Below are 16,205 nucleotides of genomic sequence, written 5' to 3' on the forward strand. Positions count from 1 at the left end.
TATTGGTGTACTCCACCAGTGCTATATTGCAGTTGGCTTCAAATGATACCTAGGTCCCGGTCTACCACGACCATAGATTAGCATGTGTGGTTCTTAGAACTATGTTTACTTAAAAATTCTTATATCTGGTTCCCTTATTGCTTTTTTACAATTTTGGTGCCATTTGTCTTATTAAATTTCACTCCACTTATATTATTCAAGTGGGTATTTTTATTGTTTGGTGTTTTGATTGTGTTACTGTTTTGGTACTGCCTAACTATTTTAGACATTGCCCTAGTTTAAGCCTGTTTACCCTGTGCCCTAGCTACAAGGGGGTTAAACTAAAGTACATTTAGTGACTGACAAGGGTTGTAAGTATTCCTTAAGTTGAGTAATGACCCAACCCAAATAATAATCCTTTTGTTTTCATGCTTAGCCACTGCAATACACCGTTGTAGAAAACCGATGGTCCTACCATTTGACTAAACTGAAATTGTAAGGGATGCCATTCATGACCATGACATACTCAAGGTGAACGACCACCCGAAAATATGCAAACGAATTTGGAAACCTTTTTTACAATATTTTCTGAACACATACTAGGTTCACTAGCTTTCTAAAATGACAACGGAAATCTATGCTACAAAAATGATGCCATAATCCTCTGTATAGATATTTAAATTGATAGAAATTGTGTTACACATCATATTACTCCAAATCTATTGCCATTACTGTTGTCCTTGCAGCTAAACATAGGCATCTTTGCTGACCAATATGTGTGTTTCCCTAACCACCTTATTTTATATCCTCCTCTTTGTGTACCAGGAAATAATGCTAACACTATAGCTAGGTGTAATTACAATATAGACAGTTTTGTTGTCTGTTATCTCGGTAGGATATTTTGTAATCTGGTAATTTTTACTTTTTGAAGTTTTGTACATCAGCATACTAATACTATGTGCTTCTTCTATGTGATACAGTGTATGGTTCTATTTAGAGTTTGAGCTTGACGGATGCCAGAAATGTGGCTGATGTCCCATCCACGATATATCGATTGCATTATAACTACGGCTCCCTGTTTTCACTTTTTACCGATTTTACATATTAATACAAACAGAAAATCATTAATTTTTCTGTCTGCATTTATTTTTAAATATGGATAAAAATTGAAATTAGGTTGTTTTTAAGTGATTCTAAAAGCTGTCTGTCATGACTGCCAAGCGAATAGCTGAACGAGTTGACAGATAATGGGGTTGAAACAGAAATACATTTTAGTAATGAGGCTTAAGCAGCAGTAGGTGTGCACAGTATTGATACTAAAATGTGCATGTTTTCATGTAAGTGCATTGATTTATCCTCTGTTGGTTTTCATATCATTGAAACCTGTTGGGAATTAAAACGGGTGAACATTTATTGATTAAATGTGGAAGTATGGGGCATGGCTTGGCACCCGAGCGGCATGGCGGCGGCTGGGCGAGGCTCCGCGGCGGGACCAGGGAACGAGAAGCTGCATATTACCCTCGTCTTCACCAAGGACCATGTGAAGGCTTCGGAAGACGTCAGGGTCGTTTTCTGCGGTGCAGGGACAATTATAGTGCACAGCAACACCGTCTTTTACCAAAGTGAGTTTAACGTGGCTCCGTCCCAATCGCGGCCGCCATTTTGAATTGTTCGCACGAACGCGAACGTTTCTATTCATCTCCACAGCTGAAATTTCATGGAGCTGGCTGTTTTCTATTGTTTTTGACAAGACAATGTGCCTCACACAACCATTTTGCCTCAAGTAAACCAAAGTAATACTGCCTAATTCTGCATTTTCTCGCTTTTATCGGGCTTGAAGTTTTTTATTACAACATGAGGAGCAGCCATTTAAAAAAATATGCCTTTTCCTCAGACTTATCCTCATAACGCTGCGTGTTGTAGCCAAATCTCTTTTCTGACAATTTCTTCATTAATTCTTGTTATAAGTCTCAGCATATCTCCTTTTGGCGCTTTTTAAGTGCTTTTTTGGTTGCTTTTTGCTGTTCTCATGCTGCACTTCATCATATGTCCTATGTTTCATTGCTGATGTGACAAACTGTACAGTGGTCATTTTAAACTTGCTGTTACAATATCTAATGAGCATTTTATGAGTCCTAGGCCACACAAGTCTTAAGGAGGTACTTGCCAGTACTTATTTTTTCTGGCTTAAGGGTAACCTTTGTTTCGCCCTCATAAGCATACTTATTCATTACTATACAAGACTTCATATCTTTAGTACCTCCCCTCTTGTGGTTTGCTTCACACCATACAGCGCTTTATTTTCTTTTTGCCTGAACCAGGCAGCAGTGTGTGCTATAAGTTTTTATGGGCAGAATAAAACTAATTTCCTCCTCTTCATCCAAAACAAATTTTTGTAAAGAATTAGAAGATTTTTTCGGAATTCTCCGAATTAGAGGATTCCTTAGCTTCTTCTTCACACAGCTCAGATTCAACCATGGAAACCTCTCAAACTGCTTCAGGGAAAATGAAACACCAAACAATTGAAAAAGGATCCTCCCTCACCTCCTAAACAAACATCGCTTGTTTCCATGGAGTTGTTACTGGAGGAAATTAGAGCTCTTCGCCCTTTCATGGAAGAGACTAACACTAAACTCCAAGTCTTGACAGACAATTGGTCACAACTTGAAACAAGAGTTTCGTCTGTTGAGCAAACGGTTACTTTTTTCAAAGAAACTTGTGTTAATGTATCCCATCTTCATTCTCAAGTTTCCACACTCCAAAAGCAGGTTGAGGATTTGAAAATCGTAACCGGCGTAATAATCTTCGTATTTATGGTTTATAAGAAGGACTGGAAGGCTCGGACTCACTGGCTTTCTTCAAATCATTCCTTCCTAAACTGCTCCGTATGCGATAGGATACGGTACTGAACATCCAACGTGCGCACCGGTTAGGACGTCCATCATCTCCTGTATCTTCATCACAAAGGCCAAGAGGAGTTATCTTGTACTTTTTAGAGTACACAGATTTATTGAAAGTTTTGGCAGCAGTTAAATCTTCCCCAAAAATTACATGGTCAGGCTCCTCCCTATTTTTTGCTGCTCAAGACTATGCTAAAGCCACCGCTAATCGACGTAAGAATTTTTTGAATATGAGAGCAGAGCTTCGCTCAATAGGAGCCAGTACGGCTTGTTCCATCCCTGCTTTTTCAAAGTTACCTACAACAACAGAACAACTACATATGAAGATCCAGCGCACCTGCAAAGTTTCATTAACTCCTGCAAGCCATCTGCTGTGAGTCGTCTGGGCCTTCCTCTTCATTTACTGTCAAGAAATACTTTATTCGGTTCAATTTACAAAAACCATAAAAGTACAAAACACATGAAAATGGTCCATGAATCACCAGGCAGCATAACAATAATAAAATACAACATAGAAAGGGAGGGAGTACCCATTAAAATGTGCAGCACATGGTGGCGAAGTTTAAAAACGACAATATGTACGTCATTCTATAATTAAAAAAAGAAATTGCAGATTAAAAAACTTGATTCAAGTTACAATGATCAGAATTTATGGAAAATCATCTAGGACCAGTTGATCTTTTTACTGAGTCTCACCGCTATGGTGAAAAATTTAGCCACATTGTAAATTTCCCATATTTCTGCTAATAGCTGAAGATACAGTAAAGCTGGCTTAACTTGCCTGAACCCTTTCCCCTTTAACAAGGGTATAATACACTTTTTCCTGATATCTTTAAAGTAATCACAAAAAAACAAAAAGTGGACAGTATCCATGATCGAACAACCGTCACATTTGCACAGATCTAGATCCAGTCCCTTGGTCCAGCCAGGGCGGCCTGAAATTAATAAATGAATTTTATTCAGTCGAAACTTGGTTAATAGATACCGATGATTTGCGTTGTTAACAACCTTCAGGTAGAGTTCCAAATCATGGCCGGGGGAAACAATCAATTGATGGGTCCTAACAGAGGATTTTAACAACTCCCGGCCTTCTCTGTCCATTTCTCTGTTCAACAAAAAGGTGTTTTTAGCCCACTTCAGATCGGCTTTCACCAGGTTAGATGGTTTGTTGAACAGTTCGGGCCGACCCAACATTACACACATTTGTTGTACATATTTCAGCCAAGGGATCTTGTCCCAGTGATCTAGCATTAGGCAGTCCTTCAAAATTTCGTGATTAACTTCAAGCTCTAGATTAAGCCAGACTGATATCCATTTTAAGAGGGGGGCCATGGCGATTCGATCCTCCAGATAGTCCACGCCGCATTCCTGGTGGACTATGAAGCTGGCCGTGGATCTTGGCAAGGAAAGAATCGTTTTTAAAAAGATATCTTCCGTTACCTGGAGCGATTTAACAGGCCTAAAACCCCACAGGTCTGCGCCGTACATAGCGATGGTAATACATTTAGCAGCATATACTTTTAAAACTGCCTCAATGGGCTCCACCCCTAATTTACGTGAGAAGCCCAGCACCGCGGAAATAGAGCGTGCCAGGACTTTTTTTTTCTCCAGCATTTGAGGGTGCCACGTGGAACAATCGTCAAAAACAACACCCAGATAGGGAAATCTAGAGACTCTTGTCAGCTTGTGTCCATTACAGTGCAGCGTCATCACATTTTTTTTGGCCTTCCCTTTATGGTTCACCACCATGACATGAGATTTACCAAAGTTAATACTTAAGTCAAGATTTGTCATAAAAGCATAAAAAGAATTCAACAGGCTTTGAAGACCCACTGCAGTTCTGGCTAGGAGAGCGGCATCATCCGCGCATAATAATGCAGGCAATATGTATTTTCCTGCCCTCGGGATGTCCTTACACGCTACACCCAGCACTCCACCCAAATCATTTATATATAGTGTAAAGAGCAGGGGAGCAAGAATGCATCCCTGCCTTACACCATTGGTAATGCTGATTTTTCCAGTGCAGTTCCCTTTTCTATCATAACGTACCGTGGCTGTAAGGTCCCTATGGAGGTCTGCTAAGAAGTACACAATATTTGGGTCTATACCAATGCTAAGAAGCTGGCCCCACAACTTGGATCTGTTTACTCGGTCAAATGCCGAGGACAGATCCATGAAGGCAATGTACAAAGATTCTTGCTTCACTAATGTGTACTTCCCTATGAGCAATTGTAGATTTAAGCTTTGGTCAATGGTGCTGCGCCCCTTTCTGAAACCATACTGTAGAGGAGAAAGGGTATTAGTCTCCTCTAGCCATTCGGTAAGTTTACATAGGACCACTCTCCCTAGGACCTTAACTGCGGAATCGATAAGGGATATAGGGCGGTAATTGCCCGGGTCACCCATATCCCCTTTTTTGTAGATAGGGACAATCACTGACTGGGTCCATGACTCTGGGATTCCTGTTTTGGAAATTCTGTTAAAAACATTTGCTAAAACTTTGGACCAAAATAAGATGTCGACTTTAAAAAGGTCGGAGGGAACACCATCCGGCCCGGGTGCCTTGTTACTAGTCATTTTGCCGATGGCCACGGCCACCTCTTCCTCGTCCACAGTTAGGGTATAAGGCAATTGGGAAAAGGTGGTCGTGCCCTCTGCCCCCAAGGTCTCCGGTTCATAAACGGACTTAAAGTGCGAGTGCCATTTATCTTCTTGGATTCCACAATCCAGTTCATTATTACTAGGGTCAGAAAAATAGGGTTGATTGACCACAACCCAGAACTTGGCGCTACTTTTCAATACATCAGTTGAAGTCAAGTCAGCCCAGGCATCCTCTCTGATCTCACGCCACCTTTTTTCAATAGCTGTCTTGTATTCTTTCCTGAGAGTAGCCACAAGCATTCTGTCTACTGGTTTGGATTTGAGTGCTACTTTAAGTTTATGATTGGCAGCGGAGCATTTCTTATCAAACCAGCCTTCCTTCCCTTGTATTTTACCTTTGCCCTGTCGCGCCAGGTTGGATAGAATCTCGAGACAGACATTTTTATAAGCCTCCACTACTTCACTGTCCCCCGCCTGATCGTCCATACAGAGCTTTAAGTCCTCCCGGCTACTGTTGCAGAGATTACAAAAAAACTCCTCTGGAATTATCTTGCACCACTTGATTCTACGTGCTTGGTCGGTCAACCGCATGTCACATTTGTCTACCAAATTCGAGCTACTTTCCTTGATAACAATTACATTCTTAATTTTTAATACAACTGGGTTGTGGTTGCTAAAATGGGACCGCATAACTGAATAACTAGTAATTTGGCTTCCCCAACTACTAATTAAAAAAATGTAATCAATTACAGACCCGCTACCATGTCCTGTAAAAGTGGGAATGTCCTCATCACACCCATTTGGTAATATTAAACCATTTTCGGCCAACAAGGATTCCAGGAAAATGCCCTGTTCTGAGTGTTCAAAATTAATGTTTTCCTCATCCGGAGGACCAAATAGAACATTGGGAGGACATTTGTCCTGACAGCCATGGACATTAAAATCTCCCATTAATATGATGGTACATTCAAACTCTATAGACTATTTAAAGTCAGACAAAAAAGAATTTAACATCATCAGGTTACTAACTGGCTGGTCCCTGTCAAAAGAATTATAAAAGTTCACTACCAGTATGGTATGGAAACCCCTATGGGTAATTAGAACCGCAAGACAGTAGGGACAATCAGTTGCTATTTCCGTATATATGCCCGGGATTTTAGCAGATATCAGAGTAACCAGGCCCCCTCTGGCCCGCCCCCGCGTTGAGCTGACAGCTGGTAGGAAAAAAGTGGTGAAACCATCAACTGTGAGTGTGTGTTGGGTATCCCAGGTCTCCTGTATAGCTATTATGTCCATGGTGCCTATTAAATCCCTCCAGAAGGGGTCATCCACTTTACTCTTAAGACCCGCAATATTCCATGTTGTCAAAATTATCTCCCGCCTTCCCAATGCATTATCCGTTTTTTCGTACAGTGAGGCCCCACCTTCAGCACCCTGATCTGTAGTTAAGATTGGGTCGGTATTTAACTCCTGCACCTCCTGAACACTTTGTTCATTTTGCGAGGGGATAGGAAGGGTATTTTGCGTCTGTCTGAGTGGTGAGCCCTGTTTTTGTCAATCGACCCAGTACATGATTGGCAGACACTCATAGCGGTTAACAGTTGGAATGTTAAAGTGGTTTTCATACCCATTCGTGGCCTGATGGTGGTAATATGGGTGACCATTCTGTGGCCCTGTGGCGAACCCTCCTTGAAAGGGTCTACCTCTTCTTCTTCTGACCAGGTTCCATTCATCATCCCTGCCCTCATCCCACCCATAGGGTTGCACCTCCCATGGGGAATTAGACCTCTGTCTGGCTTTTAGTTCATGTGGACCCCTTAACCAGCTCCATCTTTTGTCCACTTGATTCCCAGGTAAGTAAAAATAAGAGAGAGGCCTAGCAGTGACAGTGCTTGCGTTATAACGAGAGGTTCCTCCGCAGATCTGCTCTACCACCTTCGGGTTCTCAAAAGTGACCACGATGCAGTCCCCTTGTAAGTTTTTTCTGTTCCCGCCCACCCATGGGGTTCTCTCCACCATTAAAATGTTGCTGGGGATATTCGGTGGTAGAGGGTGGTTTTTGGACAGCCAGTGGCATACTTTATTTTTCAAAGCCTGGTAGGATTCTACTTCAGATGATGAAATTTCTGTAACCCCAGTCAGAATCACTACATATGGACATGCATCAGGGGGGAGATGGATATTTCTTCGGGCCTCTGTCTTATCTCTTGGGGCCGAGTCCAGATTTGGAGTCAGAGGTGTGGGGTCTTTAAATTTGACTTGGGGAGTTGTCTTGGGCTTGGCTGAGTTCAGTGTTTGTTTGAGGTCAGGGGTCTTTGTTTTGGCACCTCCTGAGTTTGGGGTATTACTAGGGTTTTTTGGCACATTATTTTTAGCCGCAGTGACGCTTTTATCGACCAAGGATAGCTTGTTAACTGTGGTTGCCACGTGGGGTGCCTTATTATTCAAATTAAAACTAGGGGCACTTATATCCTTGTGAATATTTTTCAATACTGTTTCTAAACAACGTAGCCTAACCTCTATGGGTTCAAGGAGGGCTTTTAACATTTCAAAGATATTATTATTTGCCATGCTTAACCCACTTCCATCCTGGCTACTTTGGCTAGATTATTTACTTCGCCACTTAATTCCAAGATTTCCTCCAAACTACTGTCTACAATAGTATCATCCGGGAGGCTTAATGGTAGGCCAACATTCGCCGAGAGCGCCCCCCCAGTATCATTAGCACGAGCTACCAAATTACTGTTCACAATCACCGGGTCTGTGATAGTTATGTCCCGGTTGTGGGTAATGTGTGCTTTCTTCCCTTTATGAGTAGTGGATTTATTGGCCTTTTGTTTAGGAATTGCCCCCTCTTTCAAACCTCTTTGATTTGTGACACTAACCATGGGTGGGTTATCTAACTCATCGCTAACTGAACCACCATCTATCAGCAGATTGAGGTTAGGGGTAGCCTCCAAACCCTGTTGGGAACTTGGAACATCATAGTCCCCAGCATTATGTACCATGGCAAGAGTATTGGGGCAGGTCACAGTATTAGGCGTACATGCCTGAGCAATAAGGCCTAGGGAGGATCTCTTAGCCATAGCTAAGTCTTGAGACACCCTTCTGTCCATTAAAACAATCCCTTCATCAATTAAAGCATGAGTGCGAACAATAAAATCGTCAAGGGTGCCAGTCAACTTTTTTGCTCCCGCAGCGACCATACTTCTAGTCTCTCTACAGTTCATTACAGACCTTGCTGCTACTCACCGATATAGCAGTTAGAAATCAACAATATGTTAACAAACCCTGGTGAATAAAAAGCACTTACAGAGGCAATCAGAGTACAACTCTATTAATTAGAGTAGGAATACATATAGGGTCGACAGGCTTACAGTTTTGGTGTCCAATAATCAGTGGGCTGGTGAAGATCGACCAGGGTGTATGGGCCAGGCCAGGCTCCTCAGGCCTCTGAGGGCCACAGAGGGCCCGCCCTTTGCCCGGGCTTAGCCCCGCGCTTGGTCCCGCTCGCGTCCCGCTACGCGGAGGGGTTGATGGTGTTTTATGCGCCTCCGGGCACCTTTCCCGTTGTCACTGGTAGCGCCCCCGCTAAGGCTCTTGGGGGTTGTAGTCCCCCCGCTCGGCGGCCGCTCTGATGTGAAAAGGCGGCGGCGGGGGGGACTCGGCTCCAAACACCTGCGTCTCCCGGTCCTTGTTCCCGGTCCCAGGCAGCACAGACACGGCGGCAAACTCCTCTGGCAGGTCAGCAAAGTTCCGTGTTTGGGCTCCCACAGCGCTCCGGGGCCGCTGCTGTTTTATGCGCCTCCGGGCGCCTTTCCCGTCGTCACTGGTAGCGCCCCCGCTAAGGCTCTTGGGGGTTGTAGTCCCCCCGCTCGGCGGCCGCTCTGATGTGAAAAGGCGGCGGCGGGGGGGACTCGGCTCCAAACACCTGCGTCTCCCGGTCCTTGTTCCGGGTCCCAGGCAGCACAGACACGGCGGCAAACTCCTCTGGCAGGTCAGCAAAGTTCCATTATTGGGCTCAATTACTGGTTAAACTCTTATGTTGTCCCGTTTTTTGTCTCTTTGCTTCTTGTGTTGTAGATTTTGATCCTTCAGATGTTGTATTTTTACTATTCATTTTTACTGTTCGGATGTTTCCTTACTGTTCTTGTTCTGATATGCTTGTTATTTACCAATAATATTTTGTAATTAATGTTGTTGCTGTTAATTTTCATTCTCGTTTTCTTCTCTAATTTATTAATTTCTCCTTTCGCCTTTGGAGGTTCCCTATCCTCGTTTCATGATGTTTCCGTGGTCCCCCATTTAGTAGATCTTGGATGTGTCATCCAGTCCATGTGGCTCCATCCCCCCTCCTTGTTTTCTTGTATTCTTCCTATGTAGGTATGTTACCCCCTTACTTCTCTATTCCTCTTTTACTAATACCTTTTTACTTTTTCTTTCTTGCAACTTCCTTTTTTCTCTAGGTGTCCTTGATATTATCTTTCTCTTTACTTTTTCTCATCGCATCGCTTCACGCTTTCGGATTGTTTCCACCATTGATGTTTATTCTTTACTCTTCTTCTGCTACTTCTCGTACTCCGCTTTTTCTAGCAGTTTTTATTATGTTTTCGATTTCCTTCACTTCTTATAACATATGGTGTTGTTAAAGTTAGTTTCTTGGAATGTTAGAGGTCTCAATTCTCGTATTAAACGGCAAAGAGTGTTAACTCATTTGGCTAAATTAAATGCTGACATAGTATTCCTGCAAGAGACTCATCTTACAGACAAGAGTCATTAAAAATAAAAAAAGGTTGGGTGGGAGAACTATTTTATACCACTGGAGATGGTAAATGTAATGGAGGTCTGATGTTGTGTCGTAAATCCCTTATCTTTTCGTTTATTTCACAAGACTCTGATACAGATGGTCGTTGGCTTAATGTTAAATTGATGTTTTAGGATGTTCCAGGATAATTTTTTAATGTTTATGCTCCAACAGGCGTGGACACCTCTTTTTGGCGCACAGTGGCCAAACTGATCATGCTTCACATGGAAGATAATTTTATTTTGTCAGGAGATTGTAACCAGGTATTTGACCCTTTTATAGAACGGAACTCTAAAGTATCATTTATCCCTAACAAAACACATAACTCCTTTACTCACACGGTTACACAACATAAACTCTTGGATGCCTGGAGATTATGTAACCCCACTACTTGGGAATATCCGTTTTATTCCCCGGTGCATCACTCCGAATCACGACTTGATTATTTTTTTATATCACATAATATTTCACAAGCACTTACACATGCGGAAATAGGCCCTATTTTATTATCTGACCATGCTTCTGTTATGATTGATGTAGACATTTTACCCAAACCTGGTGCCCCCAGAAGGTAGTGTTTTAATAATGCCTTACTTTCAGATCCAGAATTCTCTTCTTCATTTAAACATTTTTTTAATGAATACTTTCTCATAAATTACTCTAATTTCCTACCCTTTTCAACTATTTGGGATGCTTTCAAAGCTTTTGCTAGAGATTTTATTATTTCCTATGCTTCAAAGAAGCGTGCCATTGCTCGCAATCGTATCCGTTCTTTGTTTGAAGACATTAAGAGACTGGAGCTTTCTTTTTATACTTCTAATTCTAGTGATGTTCTCAACAATCTTGTTAATGCAAAACTACAGTTTAATAAGGAATTGACAGATAACACTCCACTATATTTATTGAAATCCAGCACAAAATTTTATGGTGGTAGAAACAAAGCAGGGAAACTTTTAGCAAACTATTTAAAAACAAAACAGAACAAAGTGAATATATTGATGCTATTTTTGATGATGATTCTACTTTGAAGTTTAAGGACTTGGAAATTTTAGATGAGTTTGCTTTGTTTTATAAAGGACTCTATTCATCTGAAACAAACTCCACAGACCATTTACTTGCACAGTTCTTCTCACTCATTCACCGACCCCAACCGCCTTTTGCTGATTTCTTATTTTCGGAATCTCCGAAAACACAACCAGAACTTCTAACTGCACTCCAGCATTTGAAAAAAGACAAAGCTCCTGATCCAGATGGATTCACTGTTGAGTTTTTTCTCAATTTCTCCACTTTATTAATGCCCAAATTACACCCTTTACTTGAGTCCTTTCAATCGTTGGGAAAGTCTAGCGGTACTTTTTCTGATGCCCACATATGTGTAATCCCTAAGGATGTGAAAGATCTGAAATATTGCAAGAATTTTAGACCCATTTCACTTGTTAATATTGACTATAAGATTTTTTCCAAATCACTAGCCCTTCGTTTAGACTCCTATCTTCCTAAGATGTTAGGCAAGGAACAGTCTGGCTTTGTGAAAGGTCGTGTTATACAAGACAACACTAGACTTTTCTTTAATATCCTATCCAAGGCCTCGCATTTAAAACATCCCTTGTGGCAATAGCACTCGATGCTGAAAAAGTATTTGATAGGGTAGAATGGCGTTATTTATTTTATACCCTTAAATGGTTTGGATTTGGCCCTAATTTAATTTCCTTAGTCTCCCTACTATATTCAAATCCACGTGCTGCTGTTTGTGCTAATGGGTTAGTATCTTCTTTCTTTGACCTCGGTAGAGGAGTGCGTCATGGATGTCCTTTATCCACTTTTCTTTTTACTCTGGCCCTCAAACCCTTCCTTTCAAGAATTCGTCAAAATGTGCATATACAAGGTTTTCAAACCCCTACAACTAATGTCAAACTTTGCAGCATATGCTGATGAAATTTTGCTCTTTATTTCCAATCCCTCTGAGTCTGTTCCAGCCTTTTTAGACAAAGTTCACTCATTTTCATCAATATCAGAATATAAATTGAATAGCGATAAATGTGAATTATTGCCCTTAAATAAGTATACTTTTAAAGCCGATTTTACCTTAACTAATTTTACATGGAAATCGTCCTCTATCAAATATCTAGGTTTACATTTTACACCGTCAATAAAAGAAACAGTCATGTTGTGCTTAAATAATTGTATACAAAATCTCATGGCGCTCACTAATAGGTGGCATCCTCTTTATTTATCCTGGTGGGGTCGCCTGGATACTATTAGGATGATGCTTTCCCCCATCTCTAATATCCCAGTTTCCATATCTACTAAATTATTTAAATTAATAAATTCAGTGTTATCCTCCTTTTTATGGAACAAGGAGAGATCACGTATGTCCCTCTCAAAGTTAACACATCCTAAAGATGAAGGTGGAGTTAATTTTCTGAACTTTATTGATTGGCATAAGGCCTTTCTTCTGTGACAGGCTTCATACTGGTTGCTTGACTCTGCGGAGGACTGTCCTCTTTGGACGTCAGTAGAGTTTTTGTTCCTTTCTCCCCTTCATTTCAAGAATACCTCTTTCTCCCACAAACTTCAAAAACATTCTACTCCATTAATAAATTTCACTTAAAAATTATTGAACCCTGTATTTCCTCTACTTTCTGATACTCCAAAGTCCTTCATGAATTCACCCATATGGCACAATAAAACACTGTTAATACGTAATAAACCTTTTTACTGGAACTCATGGAAACAACGTGGTATATGTTGGAGACACCAGTTGTTTTCAAATAAAGAATTTCTCCCTTTTTCCTTGCTCAAACAATTATCCGCTTTACCCAACTCCTTCTTTTCCAAATTGCAACTTCTTCGTAAAGCTGTTATTGATGTTTACACATCATTATCCATTATCCAATAACATTGCTGCCAACCCTACCACTCATTTACATAAAGACCTCTCCGCCCTTTTTCACACACGACCCAAGGCATCTAAACTACACCTTTTTTTGCCAAGTAACAAGACGTTGAGACAGAAAACGGGTATTGAACTGGCGTGGGAAAATGATTTCAATATTGAATGGTCTCTTTCTTTGTGGAATACTTTATGGACTAAATTGTGTAAGTCCTCCACATCAGCTAGTTTAACGCAAACATTGTATTATGTGTATAATAGACTCTTGTTATCCCCACAACTTCTACATAAAAGATTCCCTACTACTCTGGATATATGCTGGACATGTTTTTCTCCAAATGCAGATCTATTCCATCTTTTATTCTCTTGCACTCCAGTTTATAACTTTTGGAAACAGGTCTGGTTTCAAATTAATTTAATTTTTGGCACACATCTCCCATTTTCTAAGACACTCATCTTCTTAGGCAGCCTTTCTTCAGCTTGGAATAATAATGCAATTAATTTTAAAATACTCGATTTATTAATAGCTATTGCCTTCCAACAAATAACAAGGAATTGGAAGAACTTTACAAACATCTCATACAAAGCCTGGAGGTATGATGTTTGCCACAATCATAGACTGGATACATTTTCCAATTTACCGTCACCCATTGCTCTTAAAAGACTTCAGTTGTGGTTACCAGTTACAAAATGTTTTGATACCAGTGCCAGAAAACACTCTTTGCAGATGTACTCAAAACTCCATAATTTCTCTAAATTCATCCTCTCTCTTTTGTGATTCATTTATTATATTTTTCATTTAATATCTACTGTAGATATTGTTATTCCTTGTTTTTAATCAAATATGCTTCCTGGAATACAATTGTTTTGTAGTATCTGTTGCTCAATGTTGGATGCTTAATCGCATTTATTGTTCAATGACACGTTTATGTGTTTCAATAAAATTCTTTTTGCCCCTAAAAAAAATGTGGAAATATACTAGTTCCAGCTTAATTTTGTTACAAAACGCAAAATAAATATGGATAGATGCAGATAAAATAAGCAAAACACAAATATGGATAAATACAGACTGAAATGTCGAAAAAATAAATACCATAAAAACTTGAGCCCTAATTATAACCTAGCATGCTGTCTGTCAAACTCTAAATCTGGCTCACAGCTTAGTTATACTGTTGTATGATAAATACAACGTTTAATTATGGTCACCAATGCTCTTGGTGAACATGCCTTGTTAATTGGGGTATTTCTTCGTTTTACAAGAAACATTTGGATTTGGAGATTGATTTGTGTGAAAGAAAAAGAAAAGCCTGCCATAACATCGCTGTAAATCACAGCATTTAATTTGGGATGAAAGGTCCCTACATATGCACAAATATATTTTGCATCTTTGTGCTTCCTGGCGCACAAACTGCTGCCATGCGCCAACGCAGGCTCCCTTGTACCAGGGTGCAAAGATGCCTGCGTCACAGGTAAATTTTTTATGTGCAAGAAGGTAATCCTTCCTGCACATAAATAATCAGAAATGGCGCTTTACAACTTCTATGTGTGCTGCCTTAGTACACATAGAACTTGCAAAACTGTTTTAATCAATCAATCAATCAGAGTACTTGTAAAGCACGCTACTTACCCGTGAAGGTCTCAAGGTGCTGAGAGGAGGGGGTGTTCGAAAAGCCAGGGCTTGAGGAGTCTTCTGAAGGCGAGTAGGTCTTGGGTCTGCCGTAGGTGGGTTGTTCCAGGTCTTGGTGGTGAGGTAGGAGAGGGATCTGCCACCGGAGGTTGTTTTTTGGATGCAGGCAACAGTGGCGAGGGCGAGGCTGGCAGAGCGGAGCTGGCGGGTGGGGGTGTAGAAGCTGAGTCTGCTGGTCCGGAGTTGTGGAGTGCTTTGTGTGCGTGGGTGAGGAGCTTCAATGTGATCCTCTTATCGATGGGGAGCCAGTGTAGGTCTCTCAGGTAGGGGGTGATGTGGCTGCGGCGGGGGACATTTATGATCAGTCGGGCGGAGGCGCTTTGGATGCGTTGTAGTCATCGTAGGTGTTTGGCTGGGATTCCTGCACAGAGTGAGTTGCCATAGTCCAGTCTGCTGCTGATGAGGGCCTGTGTCACCGTTCTTCTTGTTTCGGTCTGGATCCACTTGTAGATCCTTCGGAGCATTCGGAGGGTGTTGTAGCTGGAGGAGGAGGCGACGTTGACCAGTTTAGATATGGAGAGGGAGGAGTCAAGGATGAATCCTAGGTTGCGTGCATGGTCGGTGGGTGTTTGTGCTGTTCCCAGTGTGGTCGGCCACTAGGAGTCGTCCCAGGCTGAGGGGGTGGGTCCGAGGATGAGTACCTCCATCTTGTCTGAGTTCAGCTTTAGACGGCTGTTTCTCATCCAGTCGGCGACGGCCTTCATTCCCTTGCGGAGGTTGGTTTTGGCGGTGTGCGGGTCCTCGGTGAGGGAGAGGATGAGCTGGGTGTCGTCAGCTTAGGAGATGAAATTGAGGTCATGTTGGCGGCCACTTGTGCGAGGGGGGCCAGGTAGACGTTGAACAGCGTTGGGCTGAGGGATGAGCCCTGGGGGACGCCGCAAATGATGTCGGTGGCCTCAGATCTGAAGGGCGGGAGGCGGACACTCTGGGTTCTGCCGGAGAGGAAGGACGTGGTCCAGTCAAGGGCCTTTTCTTGGATTCCGGCTTCTAGGAGGCGTGTCTTTAAAGTGCGATGGCAGACCGTGACAGGTCCAGGAGGATGAGGGCTGATGTTTCGCCGTTGTCTAGTTGGCGCCTGATGTCGTCTGTGGTGACGATGAGGGCTGTCTTGGTGCTGTTGTTTCGTCTGAACCCGGACTGGGACAGGTCCAAGATGTTGTTGTCTTCCAGGTGGCGGGACAGTTGCATGTTGACGATTTTCTCAATGACCTTAATCGGGAACGGGAGAAGAGAGATGGGCCGGAAGTTCTTGAGGTCCTTGGGGTCCTCCTTAGGCTTCTTGAGAAAGGCGTTGATTTCAGCGTGTTTCCAGCTTTCCGGGAATGTTGCTGTTTTGAAGGA

This window comes from Lissotriton vulgaris, chromosome 8 (assembly GCF_964263255.1).
Source record: "Lissotriton vulgaris chromosome 8, aLisVul1.2, whole genome shotgun sequence".
NCBI classification, from domain to species: Eukaryota; Metazoa; Chordata; class Amphibia; order Caudata; family Salamandridae; genus Lissotriton; species Lissotriton vulgaris.